This window comes from Thunnus maccoyii, chromosome 8 (genome assembly GCF_910596095.1).
Source record: "Thunnus maccoyii chromosome 8, fThuMac1.1, whole genome shotgun sequence".
In the NCBI taxonomy this organism is placed as follows: Eukaryota; Metazoa; Chordata; class Actinopteri; order Scombriformes; family Scombridae; genus Thunnus; species Thunnus maccoyii.
In genome coordinates, this window is record NC_056540.1 from 3,675,191 (window position 1) to 3,695,923 (window position 20,733).

Sequence of the window (20,733 nt, forward strand, 5' to 3'; positions counted from 1 at the left end):
CGCAGCGGCTGCCTGGCTTCGCCTTGTCAGAGACAGAAAGAGCTTCCCGGGTGGCTTTTTGCAGGAGATGTGGTGACGGACGGAGGGGAGCGGCGGCCAAAGGCACTGGATTCTGGGGTTATGCATTGTAGGCACCGTCAGCCAGAGTGCTGTGTCTAGGAGTCACCCCCCTGGACCCGACACTTCCAACTCATACTTACCTGGCAGGGGAGATACCATGATCAAGAAGGTGGTTCACCCAGGGCGAGGCTCAGCCATTGCACTCCGGTTGTGCTGACCCCTGCGAATTCCCCAAATGTGGGAATCTCGACTGCATAATTTCTGGTAGTGGGGGACTGCATTCGCGCTCTCCCCTGATCTTTTCTGTGAAAGAACAAGCAAAAGGCGTCCCTCGGGTAAAGGCCACTTTCTGGTCGACTGCGGCGGAGGGGTGGCGTGCAAAACCGCGACCCCTTGGAGTCAAAGGGAGTGCGGAAAAATTGACTTTGAGGCGCATCTAACTTTGCAGCCTATCGAGAAAGTGGCGGCGTTTGTGTACGGCAGCCGCTGGTGCGCTCTGTGAAGCTGGGTTCAGTAATCCAGAGCACCCGGGAGTCCTGGCAGCGGGAAATGGGCGTGGCCTTTGAGACGGAAGGAAAGTGTATTATTTGCCCTCCTCATTGATGTGGTTCTTTCTCTTTGCAAGAAATATGCGCAAGGCATTCTTCCATCACCAGCATGCTTAGGTCTTAGGCTTTGGCGCAGCGGCTGCCTGGCTTCGCCTTGTCAGAGACAGAAAGAGCTTCCCGGGTGGCTTTTTGCAGGAGATGTGGTGACGGACGGAGGGGAGCGGCGGCCAAAGGCACTGGATTCTGGGGTTATGCATTGTAGGCACCGTCAGCCAGAGTGCTGTGTCTAGGAGTCACCCCTCTGGACCCGACACTTCCAACTCATACTTACCTGGCAGGGGAGATACCATGATCAAGAAGGTGGTTCACCCAGGGCGAGGCTCAGCCATTGCACTCCGGTTGTGCTGACCCCTGCGAATTCCCCAAATGTGGGAATCTCGACTGCATAATTTCTGGTAGTGGGGGACTGCGTTCGCGCTCTCCCCTGATCTTTTCTGTGAAAGAACAAGCAAAAGGCGTCCCTCGGGTAAAGGCCACTTTCTGGTCGACTGCGGCGGGGGGGTGGCGTGCAAAACCGTGACCCCTTGGAGTCAAAGGGAGTGCGGAAAAATTGACTTTGAGGCGCATCTAACTTTGCAGCCTATCGAGAAAGTGGCGGCGTTTGTGTACGGCAGCCGCTGGTGCGCTCTGTGAAGCTGGGTTCAGTAATGCAGAGCACCCGGGAGTCCTGGCAGCGGGAAATGGGCGTGGCCTTTGAGACGGAAGGAAAGTGTATTATTTGCCCTCCTCATTGATGTGGTTCTTTCTCTTTGCAAGAAATATGCGCAAGGCATTCTTCCATCACCAGCATGCTTAGGTCTTAGGCTTTGGCGCAGCGGCTGCCTGGCTTCGCCTTGTCAGAGACAGAAAGAGCTTCCCGGGTGGCTTTTTGCAGGAGATGTGGTGACGGACGGAGGGGAGCGGCGGCCAAAGGCACTGGATTCTGGGGTTATGCATTGTAGGCACCGTCAGCCAGAGTGCTGTGTCTAGGAGTCACCCCCCTGGACCCGACACTTCCAACTCATACTTACCTGGCAGGGGAGATACCATGATCAAGAAGGTGGTTCACCCAGGGCGAGGCTCAGCCATTGCACTCCGGTTGTGCTGACCCCTGCGAATTCCCCAAATGTGGGAATCTCGACTGCATAATTTCTGGTAGTGGGGGACTGCGTTCGCGCTCTCCCCTGATCTTTTCTGTGAAAGAACAAGCAAAAGGCGTCCCTCGGGTAAAGGCCACTTTCTGGTCGACTGCGGCGGAGGGGTGGCGTGCAAAACCGCGACCCCTTGGAGTCAAAGGGAGTGCGGAAAAATTGACTTTGAGGCGCATCTAACTTTGCAGCCTATCGAGAAAGTGGCGGCGTTTGTGTACGGCAGCCGCTGGTGCGCTCTGTGAAGCTGGGTTCAGTAATGCAGAGCACCCGGGAGTCCTGGCAGCGGGAAATGGGCGTGGCCTTTGAGACGGAAGGAAAGTGTATTATTTGCCCTCCTCATTGATGTGGTTCTTTCTCTTTGCAAGAAATATGCGCAAGGCATTCTTCCATCACCAGCATGCTTAGGTCTTAGGCTTTGGCGCAGCGGCTGCCTGGCTTCGCCTTGTCAGAGACAGAAAGAGCTTCCCGGGTGGCTTTTTGCAGGAGATGTGGTGACGGATGGAGGGGAGCGGCGGCCAAAGGCACTGGATTCTGGGGTTATGCATTGTAGGCACCGTCAGCCAGAGTGCTGTGTCTAGGAGTCACCCCCCTGGACCCGACACTTCCAACTCATACTTACCTGGCAGGGGAGATACCATGATCAAGAAGGTGGTTCACCCAGGGCGAGGCTCAGCCATTGCACTCCGGTTGTGCTGACCCCTGCGAATTCCCCAAATGTGGGAATCTCGACTGCATAATTTCTGGTAGTGGGGGACTGCGTTCGCGCTCTCCCCTGATCTTTTCTGTGAGAGAACAAGCAAAAGGCGTCCCTCGGGTAAAGGCCACTTTCTGGTCGACTGCGGCGGAGGGGTGGCGTGCAAAACCGCGACCCCTTGGAGTCAAAGGGAGTGCGGAAAAATTGACTTTGAGGCGCGTCTAACTTTGCAGCCTATCGAGAAAGTGGCGGCGTTTGTGTACGGCAGCCGCTGGTGCGCTCTGTGAAGCTGGGTTCAGTAATGCAGAGCACCCGGGAGTCCTGGCAGCGGGAAATGGGCGTGGCCTTTGAGATGGAAGGAAAGTGTATTATTTGCCCTCCTCATTGATGTGGTTCTTTCTCTTTGCAAGAAATATGCGCAAGGCATTCTTCCATCACCAGCATGCTTAGGTCTTAGGCTTTGGCGCAGCGGCTGCCTGGCTTCGCCTTGTCAGAGACAGAAAGAGCTTCCCGGGTGGCTTTTTGCAGGAGATGTGGTGACGGACGGAGGGGAGCGGCGGCCAAAGGCACTGGATTCTGGGGTTATGCATTGTAGGCACCGTCAGCCAGAGTGCTGTGTCTAGGAGTCACCCCCCTGGACCCGACACTTCCAACTCATACTTACCTGGCAGGGGAGATACCATGATCAAGAAGGTGGTTCACCCAGGGCGAGGCTCAGCCATTGCACTCCGGTTGTGCTGACTCCTGCGAATTCCCCAAATGTGGGAATCTCGACTGCATAATTTCTGGTAGTGGGGGACTGCGTTCGCGCTCTCCCCTGATCTTTTCTGTGAAAGAACAAGCAAAAGGCGTCCCTCGGGTAAAGGCCACTTTCTGGTCGACTGCGGCGGAGGGGTGGCGTGCAAAACCGCGACCCCTTGGAGTCAAAGGGAGTGCGGAAAAATTGACTTTGAGGCGCATCTAACTTTGCAGCCTATCGAGAAAGTGGCGGCGTTTGTGTACGGCAGCCGCTGGTGCGCTCTGTGAAGCTGGGTTCAGTAATGCAGAGCACCCGGGAGTCCTGGCAGCGGGAAATGGGCGTGGCCTTTGAGACGGAAGGAAAGTGTATTATTTGCCCTCCTCATTGATGTGGTTCTTTCTCTTTGCAAGAAATATGCGCAAGGCATTCTTCCATCACCAGCATGCTTAGGTCTTAGGCTTTGGCGCAGCGGCTGCCTGGCTTCGCCTTGTCAGAGACAGAAAGAGCTTCCCGGGTGGCTTTTTGCAGGAGATGTGGTGACGGACGGAGGGGAGCGGCGGCCAAAGGCACTGGATTCTGGGGTTATGCATTGTAGGCACCGTCAGCCAGAGTGCTGTGTCTAGGAGTCACCCCTCTGGACCCGACACTTCCAACTCATACTTACCTGGCAGGGGAGATACCATGATCAAGAAGGTGGTTCACCCAGGGCGAGGCTCAGCCATTGCACTCCGGTTGTGCTGACCCCTGCGAATTCCCCAAATGTGGGAATCTCGACTGCATAATTTCTGGTAGTGGGGACTGCGTTCGCGCTCTCCCCTGATCTTTTCTGTGAAAGAACAAGCTAAAGGCCACTTTCTGGTCGACTGCGGCGGAGGGGTGGCGTGCAAAACCGCGACCCCTTGGAGTCAAAGGGAGTGCGGAAAAATTGACTTTGAGGCGCATCTAACTTTGCAGCCTATCGAGAAAGTGGCGGCGTTTGTGTACGGCAGCCGCTGGTGCGCTCTGTGAAGCTGGGTTCAGTAATGCAGAGCACCCGGGAGTCCTGGCAGCGGGAAATGGGCGTGGCCTTTGAGACGGAAGGAAAGTGTATTATTTGCCCTCCTCATTGATGTGGTTCTTTCTCTTTGCAAGAAATATGCGCAAGGCATTCTTCCATCACCAGCATGCTTAGGTCTTAGGCTTTGGCGCAGCGGCTGCCTGGCTTCGCCTTGTCAGAGACAGAAAGAGCTTCCCGGGTGGCTTTTTGCAGGAGATGTGGTGACGGACGGAGGGGAGCGGCAGCCAAAGGCACTGGATTCTGGGGTTATGCATTGTAGGCACCGTCAGCCAGAGTGCTGTGTCTAGGAGTCACCCCTCTGGACCCGACACTTCCAACTCATACTTACCTGGCAGGGGAGATACCATGATCAAGAAGGTGGTTCACCCAGGGCGAGGCTCAGCCATTGCACTCCGGTTGTGCTGACCCCTGCGAATTCCCCAAATGTGGGAATCTCGACTGCATAATTTCTGGTAGTGGGGGACTGCGTTCGCGCTCTCCCCTGATCTTTTCTGTGAAAGAACAAGCAAAAGGCGTCCCTCGGGTAAAGGCCACTTTCTGGTCGACTGCGGCGGGGGGGTGGCGTGCAAAACCGCGACCCCTTGGAGTCAAAGGGAGTGCGGAAAAATTGACTTTGAGGCGCATCTAACTTTGCAGCCTATCGAGAAAGTGGCGGCGTTTGTGTACGGCAGCCGCTGGTGCGCTCTGTGAAGCTGGGTTCAGTAATGCAGAGCACCCGGGAGTCCTGGCAGCGGGAAATGGGCGTGGCCTTTGAGACGGAAGGAAAGTGTATTATTTGCCCTCCTCATTGATGTGGTTCTTTCTCTTTGCAAGAAATATGCGCAAGGCATTCTTCCATCACCAGCATGCTTAGGTCTTAGGCTTTGGCGCAGCGGCTGCCTGGCTTCGCCTTGTCAGAGACAGAAAGAGCTTCCCGGGTGGCTTTTTGCAGGAGATGTGGTGACGGACGGAGGGGAGCGGCGGCCAAAGGCACTGGATTCTGGGGTTATGCATTGTAGGCACCGTCAGCCAGAGTGCTGTGTCTAGGAGTCACCCCCCTGGACCCGACACTTCCAACTCATACTTACCTGGCAGGGGAGATACCATGATCAAGAAGGTGGTTCACCCAGGGCGAGGCTCAGCCATTGCACTCCGGTTGTGCTGACCCCTGCGAATTCCCCAAATGTGGGAATCTCGACTGCATAATTTCTGGTAGTGGGGGACTGCGTTCGCGCTCTCCCCTGATCTTTTCTGTGAAAGAACAAGCAAAAGGCGTCCCTCGGGTAAAGGCCACTTTCTGGTCGACTGCGGCGGAGGGGTGGCGTGCAAAACCGCGACCCCTTGGAGTCAAAGGGAGTGCGGAAAAATTGACTTTGAGGCGCATCTAACTTTGCAGCCTATCGAGAAAGTGGCGGCGTTTGTGTACGGCAGCCGCTGATGCGCTCTGTGAAGCTGGGTTCAGTAATGCAGAGCACCCGGGAGTCCTGGCAGCGGGAAATGGGCGTGGCCTTTGAGACGGAAGGAAAGTGTATTATTTGCCCTCCTCATTGATGTGGTTCTTTCTCTTTGCAAGAAATATGCGCAAGGCATTCTTCCATCACCAGCATGCTTAGGTCTTAGGCTTTGGCGCAGCGGCTGCCTGGCTTCGCCTTGTCAGAGACAGAAAGAGCTTCCCGGGTGGCTTTTTGCAGGAGATGTGGTGACGGACGGAGGGGAGCGGCGGCCAAAGGCACTGGATTCTGGGGTTATGCATTGTAGGCACCGTCAGCCAGAGTGCTGTGTCTAGGAGTCACCCCCCTGGACCCGACACTTCCAACTCATACTTACCTGGCAGGGGAGATACCATGATCAAGAAGGTGGTTCACCCAGGGCGAGGCTCAGCCATTGCACTCCGGTTGTGCTGACCCCTGCGAATTCCCCAAATGTGGGAATCTCGACTGCATAATTTCTGGTAGTGGGGGACTGCGTTCGCGCTCTCCCCTGATCTTTTCTGTGAAAGAAGCAAAAGGCGTCCCTCGGGTAAAGGCCACTTTCTGGTCGACTGCGGCGGAGGGGTGGCGTGCAAAACCGCGACCCCTTGGAGTCAAAGGGAGTGCGGAAAAATTGACTTTGAGGCGCATCTAACTTTGCAGCCTATCGAGAAAGTGGCGGCGTTTGTGTACGGCAGCCGCTGGTGCGCTCTGTGAAGCTGGGTTCAGTAATGCAGAGCACCCGGGAGTCCTGGCAGCGGGAAATGGGCGTGGCCTTTGAGACGGAAGGAAAGTGTATTATTTGCCCTCCTCATTGATGTGGTTCTTTCTCTTTGCAAGAAATATGCGCAAGGCATTCTTCCATCACCAGCATGCTTAGGTCTTAGGCTTTGGCGCAGCGGCTGCCTGGCTTCGCCTTGTCAGAGACAGAAAGAGCTTCCCGGGTGGCTTTTTGCAGGAGATGTGGTGACGGACGGAGGGGAGCGGCGGCCAAAGGCACTGGATTCTGGGGTTATGCATTGTAGGCACCGTCAGCCAGAGTGCTGTGTCTAGGAGTCACCCCCCTGGACCCGACACTTCCAACTCATACTTACCTGGCAGGGGAGATACCATGATCAAGAAGGTGGTTCACCCAGGGCGAGGCTCAGCCATTGCACTCCGGTTGTGCTGACCCCTGCGAATTCCCCAAATGTGGGAATCTCGACTGCATAATTTCTGGTAGTGGGGGACTGCGTTCGCGCTCTCCCCTGATCTTTTCCGTGAAAGAACAAGCAAAAGGCGTCCCTCGGGTAAAGGCCACTTTCTGGTCGACTGCGGCGGAGGGGTGGCGTGCAAAACCGCGACCCCTTGGAGTCAAAGGGAGTGCGGAAAAATTGACTTTGAGGCGCGTCTAACTTTGCAGCCTATCGAGAAAGTGGCGGCGTTTGTGTACGGCAGCCGCTGGTGCGCTCTGTGAAGCTGGGTTCAGTAATGCAGAGCACCCGGGAGTCCTGGCAGCGGGAAATGGGCGTGGCCTTTGAGACGGAAGGAAAGTGTATTATTTGCCCTCCTCATTGATGTGGTTCTTTCTCTTTGCAAGAAATATGCGCAAGGCATTCTTCCATCACCAGCATGCTTAGGTCTTAGGCTTTGGCGCAGCGGCTGCCTGGCTTCGCCTTGTCAGAGACAGAAAGAGCTTCCCGGGTGGCTTTTTGCAGGAGATGTGGTGACGGACGGAGGGGAGCGGCGGCCAAAGGCACTGGATTCTGGGGTTATGCATTGTAGGCACCGTCAGCCAGAGTGCTGTGTCTAGGAGTCACCCCCCTGGACCCGACACTTCCAACTCATACTTACCTGGCAGGGGAGATACCATGATCAAGAAGGTGGTTCACCCAGGGCGAGGCTCAGCCATTGCACTCCGGTTGTGCTGACCCCTGCGAATTCCCCAAATGTGGGAATCTCGACTGCATAATTTCTGGTAGTGGGGGACTGCGTTCGCGCTCTCCCCTGATCTTTTCTGTGAAAGAACAAGCAAAAGGCGTCCCTCGGGTAAAGGCCACTTTCTGGTCGACTGCGGCGGAGGGGTGGCGTGCAAAACCGCGACCCCTTGGAGTCAAAGGGAGTGCGGAAAAATTGACTTTGAGGCGCATCTAACTTTGCAGCCTATCGAGAAAGTGGCGGCGTTTGTGTACGGCAGCCGCTGGTGCGCTCTGTGAAGCTGGGTTCAGTAATGCAGAGCACCCGGGAGTCCTGGCAGCGGGAAATGGGCGTGGCCTTTGAGACGGAAGGAAAGTGTATTATTTGCCCTCCTCATTGATGTGGTTCTTTCTCTTTGCAAGAAATATGCGCAAGGCATTCTTCCATCACCAGCATGCTTAGGTCTTAGGCTTTGGCGCAGCGGCTGCCTGGCTTCGCCTTGTCAGAGACAGAAAGAGCTTCCCGGGTGGCTTTTTGCAGGAGATGTGGTGACGGACGGAGGGGAGCGGCGGCCAAAGGCACTGGATTCTGGGGTTATGCATTGTAGGCACCGTCAGCCAGAGTGCTGTGTCTAGGAGTCACCCCCCTGGACCCGACACTTCCAACTCATACTTACCTGGCAGGGGAGATACCATGATCAAGAAGGTGGTTAACCCAGGGCGAGGCTCAGCCATTGCACTCCGGTTGTGCTGACCCCTGCGAATTCCCCAAATGTGGGAATCTCGACTGCATAATTTTTGGTAGGGGGGGACTGCGTTCGCGCTCTCCCCTGATCTTTTCTGTGAAAGAACAAGCAAAAGGCGTCCCTCGGGTAAAGGCCACTTTCTGGTCGACTGCGGCGGAGGGGTGGCGTGCAAAACCGCGACCCCTTGGAGTCAAAGGGAGTGCGGAAAAATTGACTTTGAGGCGCGTCTAACTTTGCAGCCTATCGAGAAAGTGGCGGCGTTTGTGTACGGCAGCCGCTGGTGCGCTCTGTGAAGCTGGGTTCAGTAATGCAGAGCACCCGGGAGTCCTGGCAGCGGGAAATGGGCGTGGCCTTTGAGACGGAAGGAAAGTGTATTATTTGCCCTCCTCATTGATGTGGTTCTTTCTCTTTGCAAGAAATATGCGCAAGGCATTCTTCCATCACCAGCATGCTTAGGTCTTAGGCTTTGGCGCAGCGGCTGCCTGGCTTCGCCTTGTCAGAGACAGAAAGAGCTTCCCGGGTGGCTTTTTGCAGGAGATGTGGTGACGGACGGAGGGGAGCGGCGGCCAAAGGCACTGGATTCTGGGGTTATGCATTGTAGGCACCGTCAGCCAGAGTGCTGTGTCTAGGAGTCACCCCCCTGGACCCGACACTTCCAACTCATACTTACCTGGCAGGGGAGATACCATGATCAAGAAGGTGGTTAACCCAGGGCGAGGCTCAGCCATTGCACTCCGGTTGTGCTGACCCCTGCGAATTCCCCAAATGTGGGAATCTCGACTGCATAATTTCTGGTAGGGAGGGACTGCGTTCGCGCTCTCCCCTGATCTTTTCTGTGAAAGAACAAGCAAAAGGCGTCCCTCAGGTAAAGGCCACTTTCTGGTCGACTGCGGCGGAGGGGTGGCGTGCAAAACCGCGACCCCTTGGAGTCAAAGGGAGTGCGGAAAAATTGACTTTGAGGCGCGTCTAACTTTGCAGCCTATCGAGAAAGTGGCGGCGTTTGTGTACGGCAGCCGCTGGTGCGCTCTGTGAAGCTGGGTTCAGTAATGCAGAGCACCCGGGAGTCCTGGCAGCGGGAAATGGGCGTGGCCTTTGAGACGGAAGGAAAGTGTATTATTTGCCCTCCTCATTGATGTGGTTCTTTCTCTTTGCAAGAAATATGCGCAAGGCATTCTTCCATCACCAGCATGCTTAGGTCTTAGGCTTTGGCGCAGCGGCTGCCTGGCTTCGCCTTGTCAGAGACAGAAAGAGCTTCCCGGGTGGCTTTTTGCAGGAGATGTGGTGACGGACGGAGGGGAGCTGCGGCCAAAGGCACTGGATTCTGGGGTTATGCATTGTAGGCACCGTCAGCCAGAGTGCTGTGTCTAGGAGTCACCCCCCTGGACCCGACACTTCCAACTCATACTTACCTGGCAGGGGAGATACCATGATCAAGAAGGTGGTTCACCCAGGGCGAGGCTCAGCCATTGCACTCCGGTTGTGCTGACCCCTACGAATTCCCCAAATGTGGGAATCTCGACTGCATAATTTCTGGTAGTGGGGGACCTCGCGCTCTCCCCTGATCTTTTCTGTGAAAGAACAAGCAAAAGGCGTCCCTCGGGTAAAGGCCACTTTCTGGTCGACTGCGGCGGAGGGGTGGCGTGCAAAACCGCGACCCCTTGGAGTCAAAGGGAGTGCGGAAAAATTGACTTTGAGGCGCATCTAACTTTGCAGCCTATCGAGAAAGTGGCGGCGTTTGTGTACGGCAGCCGCTGGTGCGCTCTGTGAAGCTGGGTTCAGTAATGCAGAGCACCCGGGAGTCCTGGCAGCGGGAAATGGGCGTGGCCTTTGAGACGGAAGGAAAGTGTATTATTTGCCCTCCTCATTGATGTGGTTCTTTCTCTTTGCAAGAAATATGCGCAAGGCATTCTTCCATCACCAGCATGCTTAGGTCTTAGGCTTTGGCGCAGCGGCTGCCTGGCTTCGCCTTGTCAGAGACAGAAAGAGCTTCCCGGGTGGCTTTTTGCAGGAGATGTGGTGACGGACGGAGGGGAGCGGCGGCCAAAGGCACTGGATTCTGGGGTTATGCATTGTAGGCACCGTCAGCCAGAGTGCTGTGTCTAGGAGTCACCCCCCTGGACCCGACACTTCCAACTCATACTTACCTGGCAGGGGAGATACCATGATCAAGAAGGTGGTTCACCCAGGGCGAGGCTCAGCCATTGCACTCCGGTTGTGCTGACCCCTGCGAATTCCCCAAATGTGGGAATCTCGACTGCATAATTTCTGGTAGTGGGGGACTGCGTTCGCGCTCTCCCCTGATCTTTTCTGTGAAAGAACAAGCAAAAGGCGTCCCTCGGGTAAAGGCCACTTTCTGGTCGACTGCGGCGATTCTGGGGTTATGCATTGTAGGCACCGTCAGCCAGAGTGCTGTGTCTAGGAGTCACCCCCCTGGACCCGACACTTCCAATTTTACTTACCTGGCAGGGGAGATACCATGATCAAGAAGGTGGTTCACCCAGGGCGAGGCTCAGCCATTGCACTCCGGTTGTGCTGACCCCTGCGAATTCCCCAAATGTGGGAATCTCGACTGCATAATTTCTGGTAGTGGGGGACTGCGTTCGCGCTCTCCCCCGATCTTCTCTGTGAAAGAACAAGCAAAAGGCGTCCCTCGGGTAAAGGCCACTTTCTGGTCGACTGCGGCGGAGGGGTGGCGTGCAAGACCGCGCCCCCTTGGAGTCAAAGGGAGTGCGGAAAAATTGACTTTGAGGCACGTCTAACTTTGCAGCCTATCGAGAAAGTGGCGGCGTTTGTGTACGGCAGCCGCTGGTGCGCTCTGTGAAGCTGGGTTCAGTAATGCAGAGCACCCGGGAGTCCTGGCAGCGGGAAATGGGCGTGGCCTTTGAGACGGAAGGAAAGTGTATTATTTGCCCTCCTCATTGATGTGGTTCTTTCTCTTTGCAAGAAATATGCGCAAGGCATTCTTCCATCACCAGCATGCTTAGGTCTTAGGCTTTGGCGCAGCGGCTGCCTGGCTTCGCCTTGTCAGAGACAGAAAGAGCTTCCCGGGTGGCTTTTTGCAGGAGATGTGGTGACGGACGGAGGGGAGCGGCGGCCAAAGGCACTGGATTCTGGGGTTATGCATTGTAGGCACCGTCAGCCAGAGTGCTGTGTCTAGGAGTCACCCCCCTGGACCCGACACTTCCAACTCATACTTACCTGGCAGGGGAGATACCATGATCAAGAAGGTGGTTCACCCAGGGCGAGGCTCAGCCATTGCACTCCGGTTGTGCTGACCCCTGCGAATTCCCCAAATGTGGGAATCTCGACTGCATAATTTCTGGTAGTGGGGGACTGCGTTCGCGCTCTCCCCTGATCTTTTCTGTGAAAGAACAAGCAAAAGGCGTCCCTCGGGTAAAGGCCACTTTCTGGTCGATTGCGGCGGAGGGGTGGCGTGCAAAACCGCGACCCCTTGGAGTCAAAGGGAGTGCGGAAAAATTGACTTTGAGGCGCATCTAACTTTGCAGCCTATCGAGAAAGTGGCGGCGTTTGTGTACGGCAGCCGCTGGTGCGCTCTGTGAAGCTGGGTTCAGTAATGCAGAGCACCCGGGAGTCCTGGCAGCGGGAAATGGGCGTGGCCTTTGAGACGGAAGGAAAGTGTATTATTTGCCCTCCTCATTGATGTGGTTCTTTCTCTTTGCAAGAAATATGCGCAAGGCATTCTTCCATCACCAGCATGCTTAGGTCTTAGGCTTTGGCGCAGCGGCTGCCTGGCTTCGCCTTGTCAGAGACAGAAAGAGCTTCCCGGGTGGCTTTTTGCAGGAGATGTGGTGACGGACGGAGGGGAGCGGCGGCCAAAGGCACTGGATTCTGGGGTTATGCATTGTAGGCACCGTCAGCCAGAGTGCTGTGTCTAGGAGTCACCCCCCTGGACCCGACACTTCCAACTCATACTTACCTGGCAGGGGAGATACCATGATCAAGAAGGTGGTTCACCCAGGGCGAGGCTCAGCCATTGCACTCCGGTTGTGCTGACCCCTGCGAATTCCCCAAATGTGGGAATCTCGACTGCATAATTTCTGGTAGTGGGGGACTGCGTTCGCGCTCTCCCCTGATCTTTTCTGTGAAAGAACAAGCAAAAGGCGTCCCTCGGGTAAAGGCCACTTTCTGGTCGATTGCGGCGGAGGGGTGGCGTGCAAAACCGCGACCCCTTGGAGTCAAAGGGAGTGCGGAAAAATTGACTTTGAGGCGCATCTAACTTTGCAGCCTATCGAGAAAGTGGCGGCGTTTGTGTACGGCAGCCGCTGGTGCGCTCTGTGAAGCTGGGTTCAGTAATGCAGAGCACCCGGGAGTCCTGGCAGCGGGAAATGGGCGTGGCCTTTGAGACGGAAGGAAAGTGTATTATTTGCCCTCCTCATTGATGTGGTTCTTTCTCTTTGCAAGAAATATGCGCAAGGCATTCTTCCATCACCAGCATGCTTAGGTTTTAGGCTTTGGCGCAGCGGCTGCCTGGCTTCGCCTTGTCAGAGACAGAAAGAGCTTCCCGGGTGGCTTTTTGCAGGAGATGTGGTGACGGACGGAGGGGAGCGGCGGCCAAAGGCACTGGATTCTGGGGTTATGCATTGTAGGCACCGTCAGCCAGAGTGCTGTGGCTAGGAGTCACCCCCCTGGACCCGACACTTCCAACTCATACTTACCTGGCAGGGGAGATACCATGATCAAGAAGGTGGTTCACCCAGGGCGAGGCTCAGCCATTGCACTCCGGTTGTGCTGACCCCTGCGAATTCCCCAAATGTGGGAATCTGGACTGCATAATTTCTGGTAGTGGGGGACTGCGTTCGCGCTCTCCCCTGATCTTTTCTGTGAAAGAACAAGCAAAAGGCGTCCCTCGGGTAAAGGCCACTTTCTGGTCGACTGCGGCGGAGGGGTGGCGTGCAAAACCGCGACCCCTTGGAGTCAAAGGGAGTGCGGAAAAATTGACTTTGAGGCGCGTCTAACTTTGCAGCCTATCGAGAAAGTGGCGGCGTTTGTGTACGGCAGCCGCTGGTGCGCTCTGTGAAGCTGGGTTCAGTAATGCAGAGCACCCGGGAGTCCTGGCAGCGGGAAATGGGCGTGGCCTTTGAGACGGAAGGAAAGTGTATTATTTGCCCTCCTCATTGATGTGGTTCTTTCTCTTTGCAAGAAATATGCGCAAGGCATTCTTCCATCACCAGCATGCTTAGGTTTTAGGCTTTGGCGCAGCGGCTGCCTGGCTTCGCCTTGTCAGAGACAGAAAGAGCTTCCCGGGTGGCTTTTTGCAGGAGATGTGGTGACGGACGGAGGGGAGCGGCGGCCAAAGGCACTGGATTCTGGGGTTATGCATTGTAGGCACCGTCAGCCAGAGTGGAAATTGGCGGCGTTCACACACTCTTGTTTTGGTTGGTAGAGCAATGAATGACGGGAAAAGGAAAGAGAGTGTGTGCACCACAAACCCGAGTTAAACTGCGGCAGTGTTTTCAACGTTGCAGGAGATGTGGTGACGGACGGAGGGGAGCAACGGCCAAAGGCACTGGATTCTGGGGTTATGCATTGTAGGCACCGTCAGCCAGAGTGCTGTGTCTAGGAGTCACCCCCCTGGACCCGACACTTCCAACTCATACTTACCTGGCAGGGGAGATACCATGATCAAGAAGGTGGTTAACCCAGGGCGAGGCTCAGCCATTGCACTCCGGTTGTGCTGACCCCTGCGAATTCCCCAAATGTGGGAATCTCGACTGCATAATTTCTGGTAGGGGGGGATTGCGTTCGCGCTCTCCCCTGATCTTTTCTGTGAAAGAACAAGCAAAAGGCGTCCCTCGGGTAAAGGCCATTTTCTGGTCGACTGCGGCGGAGGGGTGGCGTGCAAAACCGCGACCCCTTGGAGTCAAAGGGAGTGCGGAAAAATTGACTTTGAGGCGCGTCTAACTTTGCAGCCTATCGAGAAAGTGGCGGCGTTTGTGTACGGCAGCCGCTGGTGCGCTCTGTGAAGCTGGGTTCAGTAATGCAGAGCACCCGGGAGTCCTGGCAGCGGGAAATGGGCGTGGCCTTTGAGACGGAAGGAAAGTGTATTATTTGCCCTCCTCATTGATGTGGTTCTTTCTCTTTGCAAGAAATATGCGCAAGGCATTCTTCCATCACCAGCATGCTTAGGTCTTAGGCTTTGGCGCAGCGGCTGCCTGGCTTCGCCTTGTCAGAGACAGAAAGAGCTTCCCGGGTGGCTTTTTGCAGGAGATGTGGTGACGGACGGAGGGGAGCTGCGGCCAAAGGCACTGGATTCTGGGGTTATGCATTGTAGGCACCGTCAGCCAGAGTGCTGTGTCTAGGAGTCACCCCCCTGGACCCGACACTTCCAACTCATACTTACCTGGCAGGGGAGATACCATGATCAAGAAGGTGGTTCACCCAGGGCGAGGCTCAGCCATTGCACTCCAGTTGTGCTGACCCCTGCGAATTCCCCAAATGTGGGAATCTCGACTGCATAATTTCTGGTAGTGGGGGACCTCGCGCTCTCCCCTGATCTTTTCTGTGAAAGAACAAGCAAAAGGCGTCCCTCGGGTAAAGGCCACTTTCTGGTCGACTGCGGCGGAGGGGTGGCGTGCAAAACCGCGACCCCTTGGAGTCAAAGGGAGTGCGGAAAAATTGACTTTGAGGCGCATCTAACTTTGCAGCCTATCGAGAAAGTGGCGGCGTTTGTGTACGGCAGCCGCTGGTGCGCTCTGTGAAGCTGGGTTCAGTAATGCAGAGCACCCGGGAGTCCTGGCAGCGGGAAATGGGCGTGGCCTTTGAGACGGAAGGAAAGTGTATTATTTGCCCTCCTCATTGATGTGGTTCTTTCTCTTTGCAAGAAATATGCGCAAGGCATTCTTCCATCACCAGCATGCTTAGGTCTTAGGCTTTGGCGCAGCGGCTGCCTGGCTTCGCCTTGTCAGAGACAGAAAGAGCTTCCCGGGTGGCTTTTTGCAGGAGATGTGGTGACGGACGGAGGGGAGCGGCGGCCAAAGGCACTGGATTCTGGGGTTATGCATTGTAGGCACCGTCAGCCAGAGTGCTGTGTCTAGGAGTCACCCCCCTGGACCCGACACTTCCAACTCATACTTACCTGGCAGGGGAGATACCATGATCAAGAAGGTGGTTCACCCAGGGCGAGGCTCAGCCATTGCACTCCGGTTGTGCTGACCCCTGCGAATTCCCCAAATGTGGGAATCTGGACTGCATAATTTCTGGTAGTGGGGGACTGCGTTCGCGCTCTCCCCTGATCTTTTCTGTGAAAGAACAAGCAAAAGGCGTCCCTCGGGTAAAGGCCACTTTCTGGTCGACTGCGGCGGAGGGGTGGCGTGCAAAACCGCGACCCCTTGGAGTCAAAGGGAGTGCGGAAATATTGACTTTGAGGCGCATCTAACTTTGCAGCTTATCGAGAAAGTGGCGGCGTTTGTGTACGGCAGCCGCTGGTGCGCTCTGTGAAGCTGGGTTCAGTAATGCAGAGCACCCGGGAGTCCTGGCAGCGGGAAATGGGCGTGGCCTTTGAGACGGAAGGAAAGTGTAATATTTGCCCTCCTCATTGATGTGGTTCTTTCTCTTTGCAAGAAATATGCGCAAGGCATTCTTCCATCACCAGCATGCTTAGGTTTTAGGCTTTGGCGCAGCGGCTGCCTGGCTTCGCCTTGTCAGAGACAGAAAGAGCTTCCCGGGTGGCTTTTTGCAGGAGATGTGGTGACGGACGGAGGGGAGCGGCGGCCAAAGGCACTGGATTCTGGGGTTATGCATTGTAGGCACCGTCAGCCAGAGTGCTGTGGCTAGGAGTCACCCCCCTGGACCCGACACTTCCAACTCATACTTACCTGGCAGGGGAGATACCATGATCAAGAAGGTGGTTCACCCAGGGCGAGGCTCAGCCATTGCACTCCGGTTGTGCTGACCCCTGCGAATTCCCCAAATGTGGGAATCTGGACTGCATAATTTCTGGTAGTGGGGGACTGCGTTCGCGCTCTCCCCTGATCTTTTCTGTGAAAGAACAAGCAAAAGGCGTCCCTCGGGTAAAGGCCACTTTCTGGTCGACTGCGGCGGAGGGGTGGCGTGCAAAACCGCGACCCCTTGGAGTCAAAGGGAGTGCGGAAAAATTGACTTTGAGGCGCGTCTAACTTTGCAGTCTATCGAGAAAGTGGCGGCGTTTGTGTACGGCAGCCGCTGGTGCGCTCTGTGAAGCTGGGTTCAGTAATGCAGAGCACCCGGGAGTCCTGGCAGCGGGAAATGGGCGTGGCCTTTGAGACGGAAGGAAAGTGTATTATTTGCCCTCCTCATTGATGTGGTTCTTTCTCTTTGCAAGAAATATGCGCAAGGCATTCTTCCATCACCAGCATGCTTAGGTTTTAGGCTTTGGCGCAGCGGCTGCCTGGCTTCGCCTTGTCAGAGACAGAAAGAGCTTCCCGGGTGGCTTTTTGCAGGAGATGTGGTGACGGACGGAGGGGAGCGGCGGCCAAAGGCACTGGATTCTGGGGTTATGCATTGTAGGCACCGTCAGCCAGAGTGGAAATTGGCGGCGTTCACACACTCTTGTTTTGGTTGGTAGAGCAATGAATGACGGGAAAAGGAAAGAGAGTGTGTGCACCACAAACCCGAGTTAAACTGCGGCAGTGTTTTCAACGTTGCAGGAGATGTGGTGACGGACGGAGGGGAGCGGCGGCCAAAGGCACTGGATTCTGGGGTTATGCATTGTAGGCACCGTCAGCCAGAGTGCTGTGTCTAGGAGTCACCCCCCTGGACCCGACACTTCCAACTCATACTTACCTGGCAGGGGAGATACCATGATCAAGAAGGTGGTTAACCCAGGGCGAGGCTCAGCCATTGCACTCCGGTTGTGCTGACCCCTGCGAATTCCCCAAATGTGGGAATCTGGACTGCATAATTTCTGGTAGTGGGGGACTGCGTTCGCGCTCTCCCCTGATCTTTTCTGTGAAAGAACAAGCAAAAGGCGTCCCTCAGGTAAAGGCCACTTTCTGGTCGACTGCGGCGGAGGGGTGGCGTGCAAAACCGCGACCCCTTGGAGTCAAAGGGAGTGCGGAAAAATTGACCCCCTTGCTTAGGTTTTAGGCTTTGGCGCAGCGGCTGCCTGGCTTCGCCTTGTCAGAGACAGAAAGAGCTTCCCGGGTGGCTTTTTGCAGGAGATGTGGTGACGGACGGAGGGGAGCGGCGGCCAAAGGCACTGGATTCTGGGGTTATGCATTGTAGGCACCGTCAGCCAGAGTGGAAATTGGCGGCGTTCACACACTCTTGTTTTGGTTGGTAGAGCAATGAATGACGGGAAAAGGAAAGAGAGTGTGTGCACCACAAACCCGAGTTAAACTGCGGCAGTGTTTTCAACGTTGCAGGAGATGTGGTGACGGACGGAGGGGAGCAACGGCCAAAGGCACTGGATTCTGGGGTTATGCATTGTAGGCACCGTCAGCCAGAGTGCTGTGTCTAGGAGTCACCCCCCTGGACCCGACACTTCCAACTCATACTTACCTGGCAGGGGAGATACCATGATCAAGAAGGTGGTTAACCCAGGGCGAGGCTCAGCCATTGCACTCCGGTTGTGCTGACCCCTGCGAATTCCCCAAATGTGGGAATCTCGACTGCATAATTTCTGGTAGGGGGGGACTGCGTTCGCGCTCTCCCCTGATCTTTTCTGTGAAAGAACAAGCAAAAGGCGTCCCTCGGGTAAAGGCCATTTTCTGGTCGACTGCGGCGGAGGGGTGGCGTGCAAAACCGCGACCCCTTGGAGTCAAAGGGAGTGCGGAAAAATTGACTTTGAGGCGCGTCTAACTTTGCAGCCTATCGAGAAAGTGGCGGCGTTTGTGTACGGCAGCCGCTGGTGCGCTCTGTGAAGCTGGGTTCAGTAATGCAGAGCACCCGGGAGTCCTGGCAGCGGGAAATGGGCGTGGCCTTTGAGACGGAAGGAAAGTGTATTATTTGCCCTCCTCATTGATGTGGTTCTTTCTCTTTGCAAGAAATATGCGCAAGGCATTCTTCCATCACCAGCATGCTTAGGTCTTAGGCTTTGGCGCAGCGGCTGCCTGGCTTCGCCTTGTCAGAGACAGAAAGAGCTTCCCGGGTGGCTTTTTGCAGGAGATGTGGTGACGGACGGAGGGGAGCTGCGGCTGGATTCTGGGGTTATGCATTGTAGGCACCGTCAGCCAGAGTGCTGTGGCTAGGAGTCACCCCCCTGGACCCGACACTTCCAACTCATACTTACCTGGCAGGGGAGATACCATGATCAAGAAGGTGGTTCACCCAGGGCGAGGCTCAGCCATTGCACTCCGGTTGTGCTGACCCCTGCGAATTCCCCAAATGTGGGAATCTGGACTGCATAATTTCTGGTAGTGGGGGACTGCGTTCGCGCTCTCCCCTGATCTTTTCTGTGAAAGAACAAGCAAAAGGCGTCCCTCGGGTAAAGGCCACTTTCTGGTCGACTGCGGCGGAGGGGTGGCGTGCAAAACCGCGACCCCTTGGAGTCAAAGGGAGTGCGGAAAAATTGACTTTGAGGCGCGTCTAACTTTGCAGTCTATCGAGAAAGTGGCGGCGTTTGTGTACGGCAGCCGCTGGTGCGCTCTGTGAAGCTGGGTTCAGTAATGCAGAGCACCCGGGAGTCCTGGCAGCGGGAAATGGGCGTGGCCTTTGAGACGGAAGGAAAGTGTAATATTTGCCCTCCTCATTGATGTGGTTCTTTCTCTTTGCAAGAAATATGCGCAAGGCATTCTTCCATCACCAGCATGCTTAGGTTTTAGGCTTTGGCGCAGCGGCTGCCTGGCTTCGCCTTGTCAGAGACAGAAAGAGCTTCCCGGGTGGCTTTTTGCAGGAGATGTGGTGACGGACGGAGGGGAGCGGCGGCCAAAGGCACTGGATTCTGGGGTTATGCATTGTAGGCACCGTCAGCCAGAGTGCTGTGGCTAGGAGTCACCCCCCTGGACCCGACACTTCCAACTCATACTTACCTGGCAGGGGAGATACCATGATCAAGAAGGTGGTTCACCCAGGGCGAGGCTCAGCCATTGCACTCCGGTTGTGCTGACCCCTGCGAATTCCCCAAATGTGGGAATCTGGACTGCATAATTTCTGGTAGTGGGGGACTGCGTTCGCGCTCTCCCCTGATCTTTTCTGTGAAAGAACAAGCAAAAGGCGTCCCTCGGGTAAAGGCCACTTTCTGGTCGACTGCGGCGGAGGGGTGGCGTGCAAAACCGCGACCCCTTGGAGTCAAAGGGAGTGCGGAAAAATTGACTTTGAGGCGCGTCTAACTTTGCAGTCTATCGAGAAAGTGGCGGCGTTTGTGTACGGCAGCCGCTGGTGCGCTCTGTGAAGCTGGGTTCAGTAATGCAGAGCACCCGGGAGTCCTGGCAGCGGGAAATGGGCGTGGCCTTTGAGACGGAAGGAAAGTGTATTATTTGCCCTCCTCATTGATGTGGTTCTTTCTCTTTGCAAGAAATATGCGCAAGGCATTCTTCCATCACCAGCATGCTTAGGTTTTAGGCTTTGGCGCAGCGGCTGCCTGGCTTCGCCTTGTCAGAGACAGAAAGAGCTTCCCGGGTGGCTTTTTGCAGGAGATGTGGTGACGGACGGAGGGGAGCGGCGGCCAAAGGCACTGGATTCTGGGGTTATGCATTGTAGGCACCGTCAGCCAGAGTGGAAATTGGCGGCGTTCACACACTCTTGTTTTGGTTGGTAGAGCAATGAATGACGGGAAAAGGAAAGAGAGTGTGTGCACCACAAACCCGAGTTAAACTGCGGCAGTGTTTTCAACGTTGCAGGAGATGTGGTGACGGACGGAGGGGAGCGGCGGCCAAAGGCACTGGATTCTGGGGTTATGCATTGTAGGCACCGTCAGCCAGAGTGCTGTGTCTAGGAGTCACCCCCCTGGACCCGACACTTCCAACTCATACTTACCTGGCAGGGGAGATACCATGATCAAGAAGGTGGTTAACCCAGGGCAAGGCTCAGCCATTGCACTCCGGTTGTGCTGACCCCTGCGAATTCCCCAAATGTGGGAATCTCGACTGCATAATTTCTGGTAGGGGGGGACTGCGTTCGCGCTCTCCCCTGATCTTTTCTGTGAAAGAACAAGCAAAAGGCGTCCCTCAGGTAAAGGCCACTTTCTGGTCGACTGCGGCGGAGGGGTGGCGTGCAAAACCGCGACCCCTTGGAGTCAAAGGGAGTGCGGAAAAATTGACTTTGAGGCGCGTCTAACTTTGCAGCCTATCGAGAAAGTGGCGGCGTTTGTGTACGGCAGCCGCTGGTGCGCTCTGTGAAGCTGGGTTCAGTAATGCAGAGCACCCGGGAGTCCTGGCAGCGGGAAATGGGCGTGGCCTTTGAGACGGAAGGAAAGTGTA

At 55.6% G+C, this 20,733-nt stretch overlaps 28 non-coding genes across 28 annotated transcripts; all 28 read left to right on the top strand.

Annotated features, from left to right (window-relative positions):
• The first annotated feature begins 192 nt into the window (after window positions 1-192).
• On the top strand, window positions 193-356 carry LOC121902620. Its single transcript, XR_006097613.1, has one exon. It is a non-coding gene; the product is annotated as a U1 spliceosomal RNA (small nuclear RNA).
• Window positions 357-931: 575 nt separating this feature from the next.
• On the top strand, window positions 932-1,095 carry LOC121903035. Its single transcript, XR_006097994.1, has one exon. It is a non-coding gene; the product is annotated as a U1 spliceosomal RNA (small nuclear RNA).
• A 575-nt stretch (window positions 1,096-1,670) lies between these two features.
• On the top strand, window positions 1,671-1,834 carry LOC121902610. The gene has a single exon (XR_006097603.1). It is a non-coding gene; the product is annotated as a U1 spliceosomal RNA (small nuclear RNA).
• Window positions 1,835-2,409: 575 nt separating this feature from the next.
• Window positions 2,410-2,573, top strand: LOC121902621. Its single transcript, XR_006097614.1, has one exon. It is a non-coding gene; the product is annotated as a U1 spliceosomal RNA (small nuclear RNA).
• Window positions 2,574-3,148: 575 nt separating this feature from the next.
• Window positions 3,149-3,312, top strand: LOC121903034. Its single transcript, XR_006097993.1, has one exon. It is a non-coding gene; the product is annotated as a U1 spliceosomal RNA (small nuclear RNA).
• A 575-nt stretch (window positions 3,313-3,887) lies between these two features.
• LOC121903039 lies at window positions 3,888-4,049 on the top strand. The gene has a single exon (XR_006097998.1). It is a non-coding gene; the product is annotated as a U1 spliceosomal RNA (small nuclear RNA).
• Window positions 4,050-4,608: 559 nt separating this feature from the next.
• Window positions 4,609-4,772, top strand: LOC121902632. Its single transcript, XR_006097626.1, has one exon. It is a non-coding gene; the product is annotated as a U1 spliceosomal RNA (small nuclear RNA).
• A 575-nt stretch (window positions 4,773-5,347) lies between these two features.
• Window positions 5,348-5,511, top strand: LOC121902644. The gene has a single exon (XR_006097635.1). It is a non-coding gene; the product is annotated as a U1 spliceosomal RNA (small nuclear RNA).
• Window positions 5,512-6,086: 575 nt separating this feature from the next.
• Window positions 6,087-6,250, top strand: LOC121902655. Its single transcript, XR_006097646.1, has one exon. It is a non-coding gene; the product is annotated as a U1 spliceosomal RNA (small nuclear RNA).
• A 572-nt stretch (window positions 6,251-6,822) lies between these two features.
• Window positions 6,823-6,986, top strand: LOC121902667. Its single transcript, XR_006097657.1, has one exon. It is a non-coding gene; the product is annotated as a U1 spliceosomal RNA (small nuclear RNA).
• A 575-nt stretch (window positions 6,987-7,561) lies between these two features.
• Window positions 7,562-7,725, top strand: LOC121902678. The gene has a single exon (XR_006097668.1). It is a non-coding gene; the product is annotated as a U1 spliceosomal RNA (small nuclear RNA).
• Window positions 7,726-8,300: 575 nt separating this feature from the next.
• On the top strand, window positions 8,301-8,464 carry LOC121903040. Its single transcript, XR_006097999.1, has one exon. It is a non-coding gene; the product is annotated as a U1 spliceosomal RNA (small nuclear RNA).
• Window positions 8,465-9,039: 575 nt separating this feature from the next.
• Window positions 9,040-9,203, top strand: LOC121902631. Its single transcript, XR_006097625.1, has one exon. It is a non-coding gene; the product is annotated as a U1 spliceosomal RNA (small nuclear RNA).
• A 575-nt stretch (window positions 9,204-9,778) lies between these two features.
• Window positions 9,779-9,938, top strand: LOC121902638. Its single transcript, XR_006097632.1, has one exon. It is a non-coding gene; the product is annotated as a U1 spliceosomal RNA (small nuclear RNA).
• A 575-nt stretch (window positions 9,939-10,513) lies between these two features.
• On the top strand, window positions 10,514-10,677 carry LOC121902689. Its single transcript, XR_006097679.1, has one exon. It is a non-coding gene; the product is annotated as a U1 spliceosomal RNA (small nuclear RNA).
• Window positions 10,678-10,828: 151 nt separating this feature from the next.
• On the top strand, window positions 10,829-10,992 carry LOC121902989. Its single transcript, XR_006097951.1, has one exon. It is a non-coding gene; the product is annotated as a U1 spliceosomal RNA (small nuclear RNA).
• Window positions 10,993-11,567: 575 nt separating this feature from the next.
• LOC121902700 lies at window positions 11,568-11,731 on the top strand. Its single transcript, XR_006097690.1, has one exon. It is a non-coding gene; the product is annotated as a U1 spliceosomal RNA (small nuclear RNA).
• Window positions 11,732-12,306: 575 nt separating this feature from the next.
• Window positions 12,307-12,470, top strand: LOC121902711. Its single transcript, XR_006097701.1, has one exon. It is a non-coding gene; the product is annotated as a U1 spliceosomal RNA (small nuclear RNA).
• Window positions 12,471-13,045: 575 nt separating this feature from the next.
• Window positions 13,046-13,209, top strand: LOC121902625. Its single transcript, XR_006097619.1, has one exon. It is a non-coding gene; the product is annotated as a U1 spliceosomal RNA (small nuclear RNA).
• Window positions 13,210-13,991: 782 nt separating this feature from the next.
• Window positions 13,992-14,155, top strand: LOC121902623. The gene has a single exon (XR_006097616.1). It is a non-coding gene; the product is annotated as a U1 spliceosomal RNA (small nuclear RNA).
• Window positions 14,156-14,730: 575 nt separating this feature from the next.
• Window positions 14,731-14,890, top strand: LOC121902641. Its single transcript, XR_006097634.1, has one exon. It is a non-coding gene; the product is annotated as a U1 spliceosomal RNA (small nuclear RNA).
• Window positions 14,891-15,465: 575 nt separating this feature from the next.
• Window positions 15,466-15,629, top strand: LOC121902626. Its single transcript, XR_006097620.1, has one exon. It is a non-coding gene; the product is annotated as a U1 spliceosomal RNA (small nuclear RNA).
• Window positions 15,630-16,204: 575 nt separating this feature from the next.
• LOC121902627 lies at window positions 16,205-16,368 on the top strand. The gene has a single exon (XR_006097621.1). It is a non-coding gene; the product is annotated as a U1 spliceosomal RNA (small nuclear RNA).
• Window positions 16,369-17,150: 782 nt separating this feature from the next.
• Window positions 17,151-17,314, top strand: LOC121902636. The gene has a single exon (XR_006097630.1). It is a non-coding gene; the product is annotated as a U1 spliceosomal RNA (small nuclear RNA).
• A 553-nt stretch (window positions 17,315-17,867) lies between these two features.
• On the top strand, window positions 17,868-18,031 carry LOC121902606. Its single transcript, XR_006097600.1, has one exon. It is a non-coding gene; the product is annotated as a U1 spliceosomal RNA (small nuclear RNA).
• A 566-nt stretch (window positions 18,032-18,597) lies between these two features.
• On the top strand, window positions 18,598-18,761 carry LOC121902628. Its single transcript, XR_006097622.1, has one exon. It is a non-coding gene; the product is annotated as a U1 spliceosomal RNA (small nuclear RNA).
• Window positions 18,762-19,336: 575 nt separating this feature from the next.
• On the top strand, window positions 19,337-19,500 carry LOC121902629. Its single transcript, XR_006097623.1, has one exon. It is a non-coding gene; the product is annotated as a U1 spliceosomal RNA (small nuclear RNA).
• Window positions 19,501-20,282: 782 nt separating this feature from the next.
• LOC121902618 lies at window positions 20,283-20,446 on the top strand. The gene has a single exon (XR_006097611.1). It is a non-coding gene; the product is annotated as a U1 spliceosomal RNA (small nuclear RNA).
• Window positions 20,447-20,733: the final 287 nt, after the last annotated feature.